The following is an 18636-nucleotide window of genomic DNA, read 5'->3' on the forward strand; positions in this document are numbered from 1 at the left end:
CTAGGGGGTTCCTGGTCTCAACCAGGACAGCCACTCCCCCAAGAAGCCACAGCTCTTTAACACTGTGCTACCTCCTCTCAAGCAACCCCGCCCCTCCTTCTTCTGCTTCAGCTGTCGCTCCAGGAGTCCTGCCCCGCCTCTCTTGGGGGGAGGGCAGGGCGGGGGAGGTCCTTCCGCCGGAACCACCTGGACCACTGGGGCACATCTGACTCTACCTTTTGGAGTGTTTTGGGGTCTTCCTTTTTGGGTGACTTTGTGGCCAGCCATTGCAGTATCTTCTGGCTGCTGCTCCTTTTTGACCAGTAAGTGGACAGGAAGCAGACACTCAGGAGTGCTGTTTTGGGAGTCATTCACCAAGGGAGAGACTGGATGGAAGGTGATGTTCTCTGTGGGGTGGCTAAACTTTAGAGCTTCTTGAGCTAAGGCCTCACCAAAGTCCAGCCACTTAGAGGCTCCATCTAATGTGGCAGGCCTCCTGGGGTGGATGACGTTCAAGCCTTTGCAGGAATCCACTGTGATGATGGTGTAAAAATACAAGAACCCCCTCCAATCCCACCCCCAAGCAGTCAAAGATCCCGGCCATTGTCAGCAGCCTCCAGCTGTCCCAAACTTTCTCCCAGTCCTCAGGTCCCTATGCAGCACTCACCTTTGTTTTGATTTGGGGGAAGTAGATGAAGTAGGGTTGCCTCTGGCTTCTTGCCTGACATAGCTGCCACTCACAGAATCCATCTGCTAAAACAAAACAGTGTCTTCCTTTTCCCAGAGGCACCTTGAAGGACTGTTTCTCCATTATGGTGTCACTACAACAGCTGGTACTTTGAACCAAGACGGGACCAAGCCCCATGGCATGGCAGCAATGATATGCTCAGATGAATCTGCGCCCTTCTCCAAGTGTACCTGGGACAGGAGCACTGGGCTGCTGGACTGTAGGCTCTTGTACGAGGCGCAGTACCAGTCCGGGTCCCTGGCGGTCCCTGTAGGTGCAGGCCCTGGCGAGGGCCTCCCTGGGCAGGTGGCAGTACATCTGCCTGCACACCCTCTGCGCCGCCTTCACACTGTGGGTCCCTCTACATGAGGCCCCGCGGCCGCGTGGCTCTCTGCGCACCCTGTGCCAGGCCCTCCTGTTGGAGCCATTTTTAGTGACTCAAGCACATTGAATTCAGAATCTTATCCTGGTACCCTCTAATCAACATTTTGTTTGTCCCAACATTATATTGCTGCCACCTAGATCTAATACGCTTTGAATCAGTTCCCATACACGTTTTCTGTTAGTATGAATTGGCAAAACCTCAAAATTATTTAGGGACACATTGCACCTTGTCACGAATAGTATTTTTTTAACTTATTTGCTAGAAGCTGAATTTGGCTATAAGACTAGAAACAATGCAGAATGAGAATAGATTATTGTACATTTAAACATTTAATCACGTGCTGACTACAATTGTTGATCCAATTGTGTATTTTTTTTTCTTGAGTGAAACAATAAATTCCCTGGCACCTGGTATTGCCAGTTATTCATCTGACAAGTTTTTTTTTCTTACTTGATATTAAAAATCATCAGTGGCAGTTTACTGCCAGGTGTTAGGACCAGCAATGTGCATCAACCTTCTAAACCTATGTCATATTCTAGTCAATAGGAAACTTGATCACCTCTCTGTTCTGTAAGACATGGCATTGGTCTCTTTTCCTGATGCTATCATGTAATGACCTAACCAGGTGAACAGGAAGTAGAAAGTATTCCAAGACTTGTGTGACACAAATCTCTCCAAATTCTGAGGCTTATATCACCAAAAGTCACATTGGTGATTTTTCCAGGGTGTCAGTGGTCTGGGACATGTTAAGATACTCCTCCTAAGGGAAATGGCAAACTTCTGCCTTCTTATCACTGAGAAAAAGCCACCATGCTTAATGGGGTTCCTCAGATTATATAGGCAACAGTTATCTCCTTCAGGTCTGCTATTTGAACCTATTGATCAAGTAATCCCAAAGGCTGCTAGTTTTGAGTAGGGGACAGAAAAGGAAAAGGCTCTGCAACTGGTACAGTCTGCTGTGAAAGCTACTTTGTCACTTGGGCTATATCCGCAGTAGATTCAGTGATGCTTAAAATCTCTGTGGCAGATAGAAATGCTGCAGGAAACCTTTGGCTAGCCCCTCCAGATGAATCACTGGATAGACCTTAGGATATTAAGCAAAGATATCCCATTCTTTTAGATAACAGTTTTCCTTTTGGATTGCTACTGGGCCCTAGTAGAGACTGAGCACTTGACCGCACACCATCAAGTTGCAGTGCAGCCTAAGCTGCCCATAATGAACTGGATGTAGTCTGACCCACCAAGTCTTAAGTTTAGGCATGCACAGAAGCACTCTCTTATCAGTTGGAAGTGACATATACCTGATAAGGCTCAAGTAGGTCCAGAGGGCCAAGCAAGCTGCATGAGTAAGTGAACAATGGTACCTATTCCTACTACATTTTCTTCTCTCTCAACCTACACCTATGGCTTCATGGAGAGTTCCCTACAATCAATAGACTGAGGCAAGAAAAATGAGCCTGATTCATAGATGGCTCTGCATGATTTGCTGCATAACCTGGAAGTGGACAGCTGTGACATCTTCTCCATGGTGGTCCTGAAAGACGATGCTGAAGAAAATGCCTCCTAGTGGGCAGAGTAAATGGAATTCCATTTCCATGTTCTGCTTCAAGACTACTTTCTAGTTTATAACTGAGGAAACATATCTGGAATAGGGGTGTGATCCAGTTACTCTCACACATTGTCTCACAGAGCCACCACTGCTTCCTAATGGTAGAGACATGATGCCGTCTTCCATTTTGCCTATATCAGGTTGGGTACATTTCCATGTAATAGAAACCATTTCACAATTTTAAACACAAAGTGTTTTAATATATGGAATTAAGTATTTACAACATTGTTGCAAAGGCTGGAGGCACAGGCTGGGACTCTGGAAGTGATTCCCAGAACAACACTGCAAAACTGGCGCACCCAAGGATTAGTTATCTCTGCCATACACAAGAAGCTAGGCAATCAGGAGGCTGCTATCACAATAGCAGGTACCAGGAACACAGCCCCTTAGCTATAATTCAATAACCAGGAGTTTTTTCCTGGAACTGTTGGCTTCAGAGCCTCTTTACATCTGCTAGATCTGTACCAGCAAAATGAATACGACAACTTCTGCCCCCTTCCTCCTTACTTACTCTGAAGTAGGACGTGGGAAGAACATTCTGTTTATTCCTCTTAATAGTGATTGCAAGAATTTATTGAGTATCTATAGGTACCAAGCAGGGTGCTAATGCCTTTGCATTCATTACATCAATGAATCCTCGAATAAATCTCTCAATATAATATTAATGTCAAACTTCCATCTTGAAATGGGGAAAGTAAAAGTACAAAGAGGCTAAGAAACTTGGCCAAGATTCTGTACTCATTGGTAGAAGACCTGGATTAACCTAGAACTTAATCATATCCAGAATCTAGCTAGAAAGGAATCTGAGAATTGTGATGTTTAGTTTTCTAACATCTGCAGTTAAAAAAAAAAAAAAGCCTACTAAAACAAGGTTGGAAGAGATGTTGAGCTGGCCATTTTACTGAATCCTCAACCTGACATATTTAAGATAAATGTTGAACTATTTTTCAGCCTGATTATCAACTCCTTGAAGTTATCCACATTTCTCCTCCACCACACACAGTTACCTAGGTAATTGATAAATGTGTTTTATGATGCTGATCTCACAGGCATTTGGGTTTCAAGCCATGTCAGTAGCACTTGTTTAAGCTTCCAGGAAACCACTGCCTTTTTGTAGTCTGGTTTTATAGAGCAGCAGAGCCACTTAGGCCTTCTCCCTGACTTTAAAAAGAACTAGTATTTTGGGCTTCCCTGCTGGCGCAGTGGTTGAGAGTCTGCCTGCCGATGCAGGGGACACGGGTTCGTGCCCCGGTCCAGGAAGATCCCACATGCCACAGAGCGGCTGGGCTGGTGAGTCATGGCCACTGAGCCTGTGTGTCCGGAGCCTGTGCTCTGCAACAGGAGAGGCCACAACAGTGAGAGGCCCGTGTACCACAAAAAAAAAAGAAAAAAGAAAAAAAGAAACAGTATTTTGATTTTACCAAAAGTCTTTTTATTCCCATACTTTGTTGTGGTTAAATCAAAAACACATAGCAACACTCAGAATGTGTCATCATTACAGAAAGTGAGGAATGGCATTTTCCTGGGGTAAAAAAAAAAAATCATAAAGACTAGCTGAGTGATGCCCAGAGCACCAGCCAGGAGCTTGACAGCTTTAGAATGGAGCTAGTTTACCAGAAGTGTAGGCCACACCTAGAATAAGCAGAACATGATGACCTGGTAGGTATTCTGGCCAGAAGGAGTGTGTCAGGAAGAAGAGATGAGCTGAAGCTCACCCAGGCTGCCATCAGCTTCAGGGAAAGTGAGCTGCAAGCAGTAGACACCAGCCAACTGATTCTAGTGACTTTTCAGATGATGATTCCAACAGGAGAGGTGGAGAATGTAAGAAGTAAAAATGACTTCCACAGGAAATACAACGTGTTCAGATTTGGATAAGTTTAGTATGAAGGGCTGTGGGACATAAGTGAAAATATTCCTGTCTCATCAACAGGTACATGTGAAGGTATGTTGCTCAGGAGACAAGATATTTGGCTTGAGATAAAGGCCAGGGAGTCATCCAAGAATGAGTGGTAGCTGAAACCTTTAGTGTAGATGAAATTGCTTAGAGTGATCATATAGAACTTTCTGCAGTAATGGAAAATTCCAGAATTCTATGCTGTCCAACACAGTAGCCATTTGTTGTGAAATATGGCAGATGAAACTTAGGAACTGAAATTCTATTTTATTTTAACGAATTTAACTTCATGTAGCCACAAGTGTCTAGTGGCTATTCTATTGAATAGCACAGGTATAGGAATAAAGGAAAAGATGCTGAAAATGAAATACTTAATAGTAGCAATATTGAATATCTGAGCTTATATTGATGGCACCAAAGATAAAAAAGAACACATGCCTTTTTGAGTTTTTTTTTCCTCTCATATTTTATCAAATGGTAAAGAAAATCCAATGATACCAAACAGTTGTGTTGGAAACCAACAGCTTCCCAACTCACCTCTTCCCACTTCCAGCTTAGTGGTAACTTATCTTAAGAGCCTTTCTTTCTGGTTCTGCTGGTAGTTACCTTCATAACTTTGAAAAATATGTTTCTATTTCTCTATATTGATTCATCAATATCAGATATTATCTGTTGACTGCCTTCTATGAAAGGACCAGACTTAGTTCACATACACTATCCTTCACACTTCTCTATCCTCTCTACCTGTTTATTTTCACTTTTCTATTGATAAAATTTGTTACTTAAATAATACATTTTCACTTCTATTTCTCTATCAATTTTAGTTTCTATTTCATCTCCCCTCTGTGAAAATAAAGATGTTGATGAGATAACTCTGGATTTCTCCAGCAACTCTTATTTTTTGCCTTTTGTCAAATATGCATTTACTTCTACCTTATCCAGGTTATAAACATTTACATTCTGTTCTGGAATCATATGAAGTGCGTCACACTTGTCTGCACTTGGTAATTCTGAGAAAAGAAGTGATGAGGCTTGTGGAAGGAGGAACATGAGACAAATTATTTACACTTTGCTTTAGTTCTCCGTTTTACTTTGCTGGTGCAAAAATAATAACTCATTGTCTATATGTCTCCAAATTTACCATATAGTATCTTATGATTTTCTTACAGGCTTATAAGTTATTAATATCCTTGTTTTGCAGATAAAGAAATCGAAATAGAAATAAATAGAATGACTTGACCAAGGTCATGCAACTAGGAAGTAGGGAAGTTGACAGTAAAGTTAGGTTTTCTGATGACATATCACCTTGCAAATCTTTCTCACTAAAGTTCCCTGACCACTCAAGTTTGCAAAAAAGTAATGGGTTGGGTTTCTTGCTTTAGGTTTAAAATCCATGGTTCATTTTGGAGCAGAGAAATTTGAAGTTTGTGTACTGTGGCCACATTTTCTTTCAAGGAACTGTAGAAATACCTCCAGGCATCTGGGTACATCATGAACCCAAGTTGGCAAATGCTTACCTATCGGTAAAGAATCATCCAACATTAAACTAACATTTACCGAGCACTCATGTGCCAGTGTCTGGGTTAGGATATTTCATACTCATTATTTTATTTGCCCCTCACAGCAACTCTTTAAGTAGAGAACATATCAGAGATGATGGAATTGAGTAATTTGAATGTCAATAACTCACCCCTATCATTGAGTCTTCTCCTTTAAAATGGGGTAGAATAACCTGTCCCACAGACATATTTTGCAAGTGTGCATATTTGGAAGATGAATTGAATGTGGTAAAAGGAAATGAGATTAAGTGGTTTGGTTACTTGGGAGATAGGTGTAGACAAACATAACACTGATGAGTAATAGTGAAGTCTTATGAGGCTTTACTTCCGTTACCTGCAGTGAAACTGACCCCAATGAATTGGCATTGGGAACTGCTCTTGTGCACAACGCAAATGACTCTGAACACTCTTCTAAATTGCTAAATTCCATTGAGGATCATGATAGCATGATTGTGCAGTAGTAATGGGTCCCTAATCCACAAAACCAACCCAGGATATTTACTATCATTTTCAGTAACACTGTGATTAATGCAAACTCATTAAAGAGGTATCTCAGGCAGGAGAGAGATCCAGATTTTATGCAGCTTATATGACAAGGGGGCTCTCTTTGAGAAAAAAAAGACTGTAATACTATAAATACAAAATTAGGCACAAAAATGAATGTTTTTGAATGGCGAAATACATCCCAATCAAATATCATCCCAATCAATATTAAAAAATATAGATATTACAAACCTGAAATTTACTACAAAATTAAAAATTCAGAAAATAACATAATACCTTTGTTAATTAGCACACTTATATAATACTTCGTTCATACTCATTGTGACTGCATATTATTTGACTACCTCTTCCTATGACAAGGGGAGCAGGTGGCCTTGGGTCCTAAGCCAGAAGTCAACAGTGTGGGCTGCAACAGCAGAGTAAAATGATAATGCCGAGATTTTGGTACCTATTTCACTTATACAGATTGTTTTTTAAGAAAGTTAAAAAAAGGGAATTCTCTTGTGGTCTAGTGGTTAGGACTCCATGCTTCCACTGCAGGCAGCTAAGATCCTGCATGCCGAGTGGCCCGGCCAAAAAAAAAAAAAAAAAGAAGAAAGTTAAAAAAAAAGATCTGTGTCTCCTTCTGCATTTGATCCTCAAAGGCTATTCCACCTGAGGGGGTCTGGGGTCCAGGAGTGAGGTTCCCTCAGACCATCCACTTTGGTTTCTCCAAGGATAACCAAGGAAGATGATCTTGAGTAATACACACCATGGAGTATTATTTAGCCATAAAAAGGAATGAAACACTGATGCAAGTTACACCATGAATGAACCTTGAAAACATGATGCTGAGTGGGAGAAGCCAGTCATAAAAGACCACATGTTGTATGATTCCATGTGCATGAGTGTTCAGAAGAGGTAAATCCACAGAGACAGAAAGTAGATCAGTGGTTGCCCAGGGCTGGGCGGTGGGGAGGGTGGGAGTGACAGCTATGGATACACATTGATGGCTATGGATGCACAACTCTGTGAATATACTAAAAGCAATAAATTGTGCTTTTTAAACAAGAAAAAAAATATTTTCCATAAGGAGAATTGTGAATTCGTTTCTTCTTCAGTTTATTGAAGTGTATTTTCATAAAATTATTGTTAATAGTTTTGAAAAGTTTCATTCAGCTTTACAATTCATTGTTGATAATGCAAAATATTCATTAAGTTTCTTCCACATATGAGATATGAGATTTGGAAGAATTTTCACGGGCTACCTCCTGGCTCTACATATTTTAACCGTTGTTCTTCTCCACTACCCTCATGTTTCCTGTGCCAGATGCTTGAGGGACCATATGTATCTTCATATGAGCTGAACTTTGGTCTTGCCCTTTCTTTGAATCTTGTTGCTAGTTGGTTACGGAAGTAGAGGCCAGTCTTAAATCAAGATAAGGGATAACTTAACTCTTTGTGAAAGTGAGTGGGAACCATATAATTTTATCCTATCTGCTTAACCACAACTAAATGCTAGTCTACCTCAACGTCCCTTTAACCATATCTCACAAATGCCTATGGTCATTCTGACACCCAACTTGAGGGGATGAATGATAAAGGGGGAGACAAAATGGAAAGGAACAACATTTTAAACCAATTTCAGTTAAATAAAATTTACTTTTGAAAATTAAGGAATAAAAGGAAAGAAAAATGGCCATGGGAGTATATTGCTAGGGCTCCTCTCACAGCCTCAGAATGGACCCATTAAGGGAGGTATTTTGAAATTTAATCTTTATTAGCTTCACAAAAAATCCACTCTGACCTTAGGATTGTGGAAGGAGTAACAGATTTGGAGTGCAAATTCTTGATTCTAGTCCTGGCTTTCCCACTGATTCATAATATGGACCTTGGACAAGTTATTCACCCCCTGGCCCCTCAGTTATTCCTTTAAAAAATAAGAGTTTGACTAGGTAATACCCAGAGTTCTCTTCTCTCTCTGACATTGAATTGTGTCAAATAGAACTGGCTGCAGTAGCAAAATCCACACAAATGTGGACCTTCCTGCCTTCACAGTCTCAGGGCACATAGCATCTAGGCCTAAATTCAGGAGGCAGAGCAACCCTGGCTTTTTTCACTCTGTTTTAGAAGCAGCTGCCTTGGTTTTCAAGAATGCAGTCATCTCTTCTCAAGGAAAAAGGTGTAGTCTTTCCAGGGACTCTAGTCCCCTGTGCATCCCAGTGATCTTGTGAGTCACTACAAGATTGATGAGAGGCTTGTTTCCATGGTGACCACTTCTGCTCTTTCCAGCAGCTGGAGGGCTTAACCCAGCCCTGGCACAGCTTCCTCAGTTGGGTTGGGCATCCACTTAACCAAAGCATTCAGGGCAGGACTTGACAGCTCGGCACTTTGGGCCCTGGAAGGGATTCCAGAAGGGAGAAGGGTGGGAGCATGGTGAAACAACTCAACTGTGCTCTCATTTTTTCCATGGGTTAAGGTCTCAAGAGGTGTGTCTTTGCTAGAAAGGAACGTTAATGGCTAAGGAGGCTTAAGGGGCTCTCAAATGCTGAATGAAACATTTCTTGGTGGGTGGGGCTGTCCAGCGAGACTTCCCCATCCCATTTGCTTCTGACCTTCATAGAACAACCTTCTCTCTACCCTGGTTCATTGGGCTAAGCTAACTACATCTCAATTTCAATAAATACACCTCTTTCACTACCAATCAATTCTCTGACAGTTTCCAGGTCTGTCCTCCTCTAGCTGCTTTTCCCCAGGTCTGTCAATGTAAGACCAAGAGCCACTTGCTTGAATGGAGAACCATGCCTAAAATTTAACAGACAGTCACAGCTGTGTTAAGAGGATTCAAGCTCGAGTACATTCTAAAATAGAACTCGGCCACAGAGGGCATGGAGACATGCTGTGCTCAACACTGCCAGAGAATGCGTCCTGAAGCTTGGGTTTTCACGCCTCAAACTCATTAACCCCCAGCCTGCATTTCACACATCATGTCCCTCCAGAATCTCTGGCTTCCTTTCTTCAAACAGAACACCCTTTTCTTCCTCAGTGGCTTTGACTGGTCCTTGACTTTGTTATTGATTCTAGTACTCACCCAGAATGTTCTGAATGCCAAGGCTACAGTAGGAAACAGAATGTCCCTGTGGGGGAAGACTTGCTCTAATTATTAGAATTATTGGATTATAGGCATGTAGAGTTGGAGGGGATCCTAGAAATCATGTAATTCTACCACCATCATCCTACAGTTTGGGCAAAAAGAGGACCAAAGTTTATGCAGTGAGTTTGGGTCATTACCGAGAAAGTGGAAACTAACTCCTTACCCTGTATTTATTTCTATTAGACCATTTAATAATCATTATTCTTAACTCTAAATAATTTTGCAAAGATACTTTAGATAAGTTTTATAGAGTTAAGTACCTACTACAAACATTGAGCGAATTGCCTTAATCGTTTACTTTAGTTTGGGAGTAAAACCGAGCCTAGAAGTGCCAAAGAAATTATCCCCTGACATACACAAACATCCTAGATATTGTTTTCCTTACCCAAATCTCCACGTACAAACATCATAGTTCATAACTAAACACACTGATGTATACATATATTCATTCAAGAGGCTATCAAACTATGGGCTGTGTGCAGGTGCTGTCTCTTGTCCTGTGAACTACTGAGAGAGGAAATAAGATAATGCTGAGGTGGAGTCCCTAACACAGCAAGAGAGTCAGGCATGGCCCTCTCCCACCTTTGCACACTGTGACTGTAGAATAAGGCAGATTGGGATGCCTATTTTTAAAAGGTTTAAGATGGCTAAGGGAAAGAAGAAGAGAGAAAGGTTAATTTAAACTAAGTCCAAGGAAGGCTTTTGGGGATGGTAGTATATGACCGGGTCTTAAAGGATGGGTAAGAATTTTACATACACACAATGGCAGGGGGGTGATCATCAAAAAGGGGGAAGTAGTGTGGATGCAGCATGGAGATGGGGAGGGCATTGAGGGTGTTGTTGCCAACTTGTGGTCAGCTGATGCTATACCCCATGGCTGAGTCAGAAGGAGGAGGAAGCACAAAACTCTACTCAGAAAGAGGGAATTCTCAGTTATATCTAATTTTCTAGGTGTGAATTCCCACATCCAGAAAAAAACACCAAGTAGGTAGGACTTTCAGATTTTGAGAATCCCTCATTTTAGCTATTTCTCTATAAAGAAGTCCCAAGATCTTCCTCCTTGCCTCGGTTCAAATCTTAGCTTTATACTTGCTAACACTAAGATCTTAGGCAACTGATCCATTCCTCTCAGATTCTTTGTTTTCTTATCCATATACCTCCTCTAGGGTGCTTGTGAGAATTTAAATAACATAAAGCCTCAAAACTGCTCAGAAGAGTACTTGGCACCTATGAATATTTAAGTTCTTCCCTGTGAGTTTAGCCTCCCAAGGCTTGAAGACAGATATGGCAACCAGACTAACTGGATCATTTTCTGAGGCTTGGGTTGAATCGTTGACAAACCACAGAGTCTGTATAGTTATGCGTAGCATGATCAACTGTCCCAGTTTGTCCAGGACTGAGGGGTTTCCTGGGATATGGGACTTTGATTGCTAAAATGGGGACAGTCCCAGGAAATCAGGATGGTTTGTCACCCTACTCTTGTGGTTAAGTGGGGCCTCTGGACCCAGTCCATCTAGGTTCCAATCTTAGTTTTGCCATTACCATATGCATAAACATGAACAAGGTACCCAACCCTCCATACTTCAGTTTCTTCATCTGTAACAAAAAGACTAAAATAATAGTACTAACCTCGTAAAGTTGTTATGAAGATTAAATAAGTTAGTATACATAATTTAGCTCTTTTTAGTAGTAGAAGATACCAAACTTTCTTTGTCTTGACCCACCTAACTCTAAGTTCCTTAGATAATCCTTAAAAAAATAACTTGTTGAAAGGAATCAAATTAATTGCTACTTGTGTACTTACACACTCTCTGTCTTCACAATGGATTTGAGGTGGAGTGAATCTCTTCTCTCGGTGACCCTGGCAACGTGGGCTTACCCTGTCCTCGTATTCTGGCACTGTGTTGCTTGGTCTTTTGCATCATTGGGTATTTGGGTTAGAACATGGCTTATGACTTAGAACCTCTCTACTCCCCCTGAAGGGAGCAGGGCTCAGCATTGGGAGTCAGGACACTGGGCTCATGGGTTCAACCTTGGCCACAGCCTTCCCTCTCTGGATCTCAGCTTCCTAATACTTTAAATAAGGAGGTTGAATGGCATGACTCCCAAGGTCCTTTGGTTTTGAGTGAAGACATTGCAGGGATACATTTTCTTCTTTTCCCTTTCTTTCTCTAGCTCAGGAAACAGAGAAGGGAAAAGCAGACAACAGCAGTTTCCTTGTATGTCCCAAGATGTCTCACCATCCTACGGAGGGGAATTCTGAAGCCTTACACAAAGGCTAGTGTAGGCTCTGCCCCTCTAATTATGGCCCATTAAGGCCCCAGATCCCTCCTGTCTGCAGAATGTTCTATTTAACATTCTCCCTGGCGGTGCCGTCGCCAAGGACGCAAGCCATTGCACTCACTTCTGTTGATGTTTATATTGAGAAAGTAGATAATCCTCACTGCAGTGACAAGTTGATTGAAGCAAGTAAAAACCGAATAGGTTTTAGTATTCTAATTGCTGACAGATTCATAATGGTGTGTGAGCCTGGTGTCTGCCTGGCTACCCTGCTGTTCAGAACAAAGTGTGAAGTTAAAGAGTATATTGTTTCTGGTATGAGATTTCTCAACCCAAGAATTGTTTCTTTTCTGAAGGGAGGTAAGGGAGAGAAATGTGGCTTTCTGAAAATGATAAAGAAAAACATCTAGTGGACTTAAGGGGAAAGAGACAATCAGGTGGGGTTTTCTAGTGAAAAGATAAGTGGAGATGGGTATAGGGGGAAAACATCTGAGTTCTAGTTGGATGGTGACATTGTGTCACTTGGGGCAAGTCACTTAACCTCTCTGACCTGTTAAACGGATCTGTTAGATTGAAACTGTTTATAATTTTGTTGTCTTACAGTAGTTTTCTATTAAATATTTCTAGGAAGAATAACACACAATCAAATAAAATCAGAATAGTTTTGATTTAATATCCCTAACCCCCTGGCACTAGCTGGGAATATACATTGTCCATTGATATCTATATGTGTATGTTAAATTATACAAAGTAGATCACAAGGATTCACAAATTTCTAATATTGGCTGTCCTTGGGTTGATAAGGATGTCAGTAAGACTAAGGGTTGGGAAAAATGTATTTCAACTGTATCTGCATAGCTTTATTTCTTATATAAAATATTTGAAAGAAATATAGCAAAATATGAAGAATTATTAATTATAGGTAGTGAAAAATACAGGTGTTATAATAGTTAAGTACTTCTCCTATTTCTCTAAATTGTTGCTTCTTCAAATTCGAATATTTTTTGATTTGGTAAGGCATCCTTTTTGAACCTCAGCTTTCTCATTTATAAGATAAGAAAGTAAGTCTAGGTGATCTCCAAGATCCTTTGAACCATTAAATTCTATCTCTGGTAAGAAAATAAAAACAAGATGGCTAATTGACAGGGAAGGAAGAACCAATTTTTTTTTTTTTTTTTTTTTTAAATTTTGGCTGTGTTGGGTCCTCGTTTCTGTGCGAGGGCTTTCTCTAGTTGTGGCGAGCCGGGGCCACTCTTCATCGCGGTGTGCGGGCCTCTCACTGTCGCGGCCACTCTTGTTGTGGAGCACAGGCTCCTGATGCGCAGGCTCAGTAGTTGTGGCTCACGGGCCTAGTTGCTCCGCGGCATGTGGGATCTTCCCAGACCAGGGCTCAAACCCATGTCCCCTGAATTGGCAGGCAGATTCTCAACCACTGCGCCATCAGAGAAGCCCCCAAAAGAACCAATTTTAAGCAAGTATGCAGGAAGATTTTGTTGGGGCCCTCTTAAAAGTAAAGGTGATGATTTTGTCTTCCTTTCAACTTCCAGTAATTCTATGTAGATATATAGTTCCCAAATGCTAATTTAAACATCTAACATTTGAGAATCACCCACAGTATTTCTCTGTCTTTGCAGAAATTACCACTATGATGAAGAGGAAAGTGGTAATTATTCCAGAGGAAGAATGGGCTCTTGCAATGAAGTGTGGTTTGGGAATTAGAAGATTCAGGATTTTAGTCCTGTCTATGGTACTCTCCATCTAGGTGACTGAGCAATTCACTTTAACTTCTCGGGGTCCTGGTTTCCTCATTTGTAAAGTGAATGAATTGGACTAGGTAATTGTAAAGGTCTATTCTGTAAGGAAAAAGAAAGAAACAAATATTTTACTTGATAATGAAACCACTCTGGGAGAAAGATGGAAGACAAACAGCAACAGATGAGGAATGTCATAGGTAGAGTTCATAGTAATTATAGCTATTAGACTAGCTGTGATCAGTCTTTAGGTCATCTGGAAGCCAAGTATTCCACAGTTTTATTTCAAGGTGGAATCATTCTTTCAGTCCCTTCTCTCTGGACTCCTTTTGCCATCTTCTCTATAGCATGTACACTCTATGCTGCTTTGCTCTTGTGCTGTGCTGGGCTCCTTACTTATCTTTGTATCCTGAACATTATTTTTCTTGATGCTCTGATTATTCTCCATGAAAACACACAAACACATACATACTCACACACACACACACATATGTATATATACACACATTTGAGATTTTTCAACCTCAGAATATATATATATATGTATATATATATATATATGTATATACATATATATATATATATATATATATATATATATATATATATATATATATATATATATATATATATATATATATATATATATATATATATATATATATATTTGTGGGTCATGGTCTTTGATTTCTTAATCACTTTCATTTTCAGGAGTATCCCTCCAGTGTGCACTCTGGGTAACTTCCTAAAACTTTGGTGCTGAAAATCCTTTGTAATGGATAATTTCATGTTTATAATAAATAATTCTTTTACTCACTCATCAGTTATTACTGGGTGGAGTTAAACATGGTTTTACTCTTCTTGAAACAAAATATGGAATGCTTTTTTTTTCCATAAATAAACTTTAGTTCTGTACTCTAATTGCTATATTATTTTGTCTCTTCCTATCCTTATCTCATATCGATCTGACTTTTTTAGAATCATCTCCTGGATTTATACAAGTCTTTCTCCAGTAAGATGGTGAAAAGCTTCAGGCACATTATGAGCTAATAAATTGACAGTTTCTAGATTAAAGCAAATGCAGAGACAATGATTAAAGAGCTTCTACACTAGTAAAGTGAATAATAAGCACTCAGAGATTGTCTGTGGATAAAGGATCCCTGTGGGCATATTTCAAAGTCCATTCAGTGGCCAGGGGTTGGAGACCTCTTCTAGAAGAAGAAATACTATAAATCACTTGCTCTTCAGATTTTTTTCTAAGGAGACAGAGACTGAAACCATGACTCAGGCTTGCCAAGGTTTTAGACCTGTGGTTCCACAAAGTCTAAGAATTCTGAAGCTGAGACCACTGAGTTACGTTTCCACTATTGAAAGCCAACTGAGCATGGATAGTCCCCTGGCATCCTGAAGACACTAAAATAAGATGGTCCTCTACCTTTCTCTAACCTTTTTTTTTTTTTTTGCCTGTCACGACTTCCATTCTATATTACGGATGGTCGTGCAAATTCAGGAAAAGGTACCTGTTGGCCATGCCAAATCCAACAAACACAATTTAACCACTATGAATATTCAATCCTTTTGTTAACTTTTAACACCTGCTTTTTCAGAGCTGTTGATTTTTCTTTAATGATAAGTCTCACCCTGACCAGCTTAAAGTGTAATTGACAGAGAGAAAACAGAGCCTGGATTATTGTCACTGTCGATGGATCACAAAGAAGACAAAACCTGATGACAGTGACGTGTGGGGGGGAAGTTCCAGCGATATTGTATTTTCTGATCCACTGACAATCAACACTTGTTTATGGAAATCACTCTGTCACTGGATTTCCATCACAAACCTTGGGGAAGAAGACTGGGAGAGTGAGGGGAGAAGAAGAAAGATTTGGAATTATCCCCGAGAGAAATCATAAATCTTCTACAGGGGTTGATTTCTTGTAACTATTTCTTGCCTTAAGAACAGTAAGAGTCAAATGACTACCCTGAACTACTGCTTTTCTGCTGACATCTAAGAGAAATACAATATCTTGATATTAGACTAGAGACAGAGGATTGAAAGTTATGTAGCTCATTCTTATTTAAAGACAAGGAAACCAGAGAGTGAAAGCCCATGATCACACTGAGAATCAGAGTTGGAAGTTGTATTTGATTTTTTCACTCACAAGCCCATGTTTAGTCTGAGCTTTGGAGGTAGACTGCATTGGATTTCAATTCCAGCTCCTCACCTTAAGAATTGTACACTCTTGGGCATGCTACTCAACATCTGTGCCTCAGTTTCCTCATTTGTCAGTTACAGATAATAGTAATATCTATTTCATAGGATTGTTGTAAGGAGTAAATCATATAATTCAGGTAAAGTGCTTAACACAATCCCAGGCACATATTAACACAATATGTATTAGCTCTTCTTCTTCTTCTTCTTTCTTCTTCTTCTTCTTCTTCTTCTTCTTCTTCTTCTTCTTCTTCTTCTTCTTCTTCTTCTTCTTCTTCTTCTTCTTCTTCTTCTTCTTCTTCTTCTTCTTCTTCTTCTTCTTCTTCTTCTTCTTCTTCTTCTTCTTCTTCTTCTTCTTCTTCTTCTTCTTCTTCTTCTTCTTCTTCTTCTTCTTCTTCTTCTTCTTCTTCTTCTTCTTCTTCTTCTTCTTTCTTCTTTCTTCTTTCTTCTTCGTTACACCATACAACTGAGGGCATAGTGAGTCAGATATGTAATCCCTGGACAGCGAGGTATGGTAAGAAGATAATGGCAAATCTGATCCCATCACCCACTGTCATTAAAACACCTTTGAGACTCTGCATTGCCTTCCGAAATGCCTGCCTTCCATATCCCCAGGATAAGGCTCACAGGACCCTTCCTGGTTGTCAACAGCTGACATTCCCAGCCCCATCCTTGGTCATCGTCCCTCCTTATCCACATGTCTGCTATTCCCCTCCCCAAGGTTTGATCAGTCTCACCCTAGTTTTCTCAACAATCCATGACCTCTCTCACCTGCAGGGCTTCACATTTGTCCCCTTCACCTGACAGATGCCCCCTCTAAGCTCTTTTCCTTGTTAATTCCATGTACTCTTCAAATTGATTTGCTCCTCCTAGGCAACCCCTGAACAATCTGGACTTACTTTTTTCGTATCCTTCATGACACACATTTGATTTTCCTATTTCCTTGTCTATCTATCTGGCTTGACTAGATATAGACCCATAAGGTCAGGGATTATTTTTTTTCCACTGTTTTATCCCAGCTTTTAGAGTAATGTCTGCTTTGTGGTTGCTGCCCAATAAATATTTGTTGAATTGAGCAAATGATACACAGGGTTCCTTTCTCCCTAGATAAAGAATCTTGCAGCCTGAACACAATGCAAGCTTTTGTTCTATTCCCAGTTGCTGGTAAATGGGAACTTACAGGTCAGAATCAAAATCACCGAGGTAACAGTTTCCCAAGAGGGACCCATCCGAACCTTTGACTACACATGAGCAGGGTTTAAGAAAGAACATTGCTGTGCCCTGAGAGAGGCCTGGAATATAAACAATTCAGCCATGGAAAAGAGAGGAGAATGGTGATTAGGTCTCTGTGCTAAGCGAGGCACTTGAAGATGTATGATTTGCATTGTCTCTCTGGGTAATCCTCCCTTACATTTTCTCATGATTGCCTGCAATAAGATTTCTTAATCACTTGGGGGGTTTAGAGTGTGATCCCTTGAATGTATAATTATCTCCATTATTCAAAACAAAGAAGACGCGTGCCAGTTGGAAAAAAATAAAAATAAAAATGTAGCCTCCAGCAGAAAACCAAGCTCAACTCTCTCCCTCACTCCCAGATTCTCTTTTTTGTTTATTCCCAATGCCTTCCCTTACATGAAGCATTCCACATCCCTGTTTCTGAGGGCTCTTAAATGGAAGCAGCAAAGTAAGAGTAAGTACAAGCAGTGGATGGATACTGGGACTGAAAGGCATGCAGCATTCAGTTCAGACCAGGTTAGATGGCCAGATCTCACAGTAGAGCATGTGCTGGGCCAAAATTAATTTGCTGCACACCTTCATAATTAGTTTCAGTGTTGTTTTGTCTTGTTTTTTCTTCTCTTCTCCTTAGGAAACACATTATTCATGTATGCTCCTGAACTCTTGAAACCGTAGCTCTGGTTCCTACAGCCTGTTCAGTCACGGGCTTGCTGTCTGTAATGCTGCGTATAGCCCCCCTCACCTCTACCCCAGGCCACTTGGTATAATGAGAAAGGATCCCACATGGAGTTTAGATGAGTGGATTCTGGAGATGTCTCTGCTGAATACCAGTTGGGTGACCTTGAGATCTTTCTTCTCCTTCAGTTTTAATTTTCTCATCTTTAAAAGAAAGCATTGGTTTGCAAAGGCTAGACAATTTTGTTTTTTTTTCTGTAAAGGGCCAGATAGTGGATATTTCAGGACTTGGGGGCCACATGATCTTTTTTGCACACACTCTGCTTTGCTGCCATAGCACAAAAGCAAGCCATGGCCAATAAGGGTGAATGTGGCTGGGCTCCAGTGACACTTCATCTATGGACACTGAAATTTGAATTTCATATAATTTTTACATGTCATGAAGTATTATTCTTCTTTTGATTTTTTTTTTTCAGCACCATTTAAAAATGTAAAAACCATTCTTAACTCATGGGCCATATAAAAGCAGGCTGCAGGTCATAGTTTACCAATCACTGACCTATATCTTAGTTCTCCAAGGAGGGTCTGTAAAAGTTCAAGGGAGACATGTGCCATGAATACACAGCAGCACACTTTGTTCCGTTGATCTGATTTGCCTTTTTGTCACAATACTTAATTTACCTTGAATTTCAAAT

The 18636-nt window shown here is 40.5% G+C and overlaps 1 pseudogene across 1 annotated transcript; it reads right to left on the reverse strand.

The window, feature by feature from the left end:
• LOC308617959 (abasic site processing protein HMCES-like) lies at nt 1–1024 on the reverse strand (annotated as a pseudogene). The gene has a single exon. The product of its transcript is annotated as an abasic site processing protein HMCES-like (transcript).
• Nucleotides 1025–18636: the final 17612 nt, after the last annotated feature.

The sequence above is a fragment of the Mesoplodon bidens genome, assembly GCF_964165515.1.
Source record: "Mesoplodon bidens genome assembly, chromosome: 5".
Lineage (NCBI taxonomy): Eukaryota > Metazoa > Chordata > Mammalia > Artiodactyla > Ziphiidae > Mesoplodon > Mesoplodon bidens.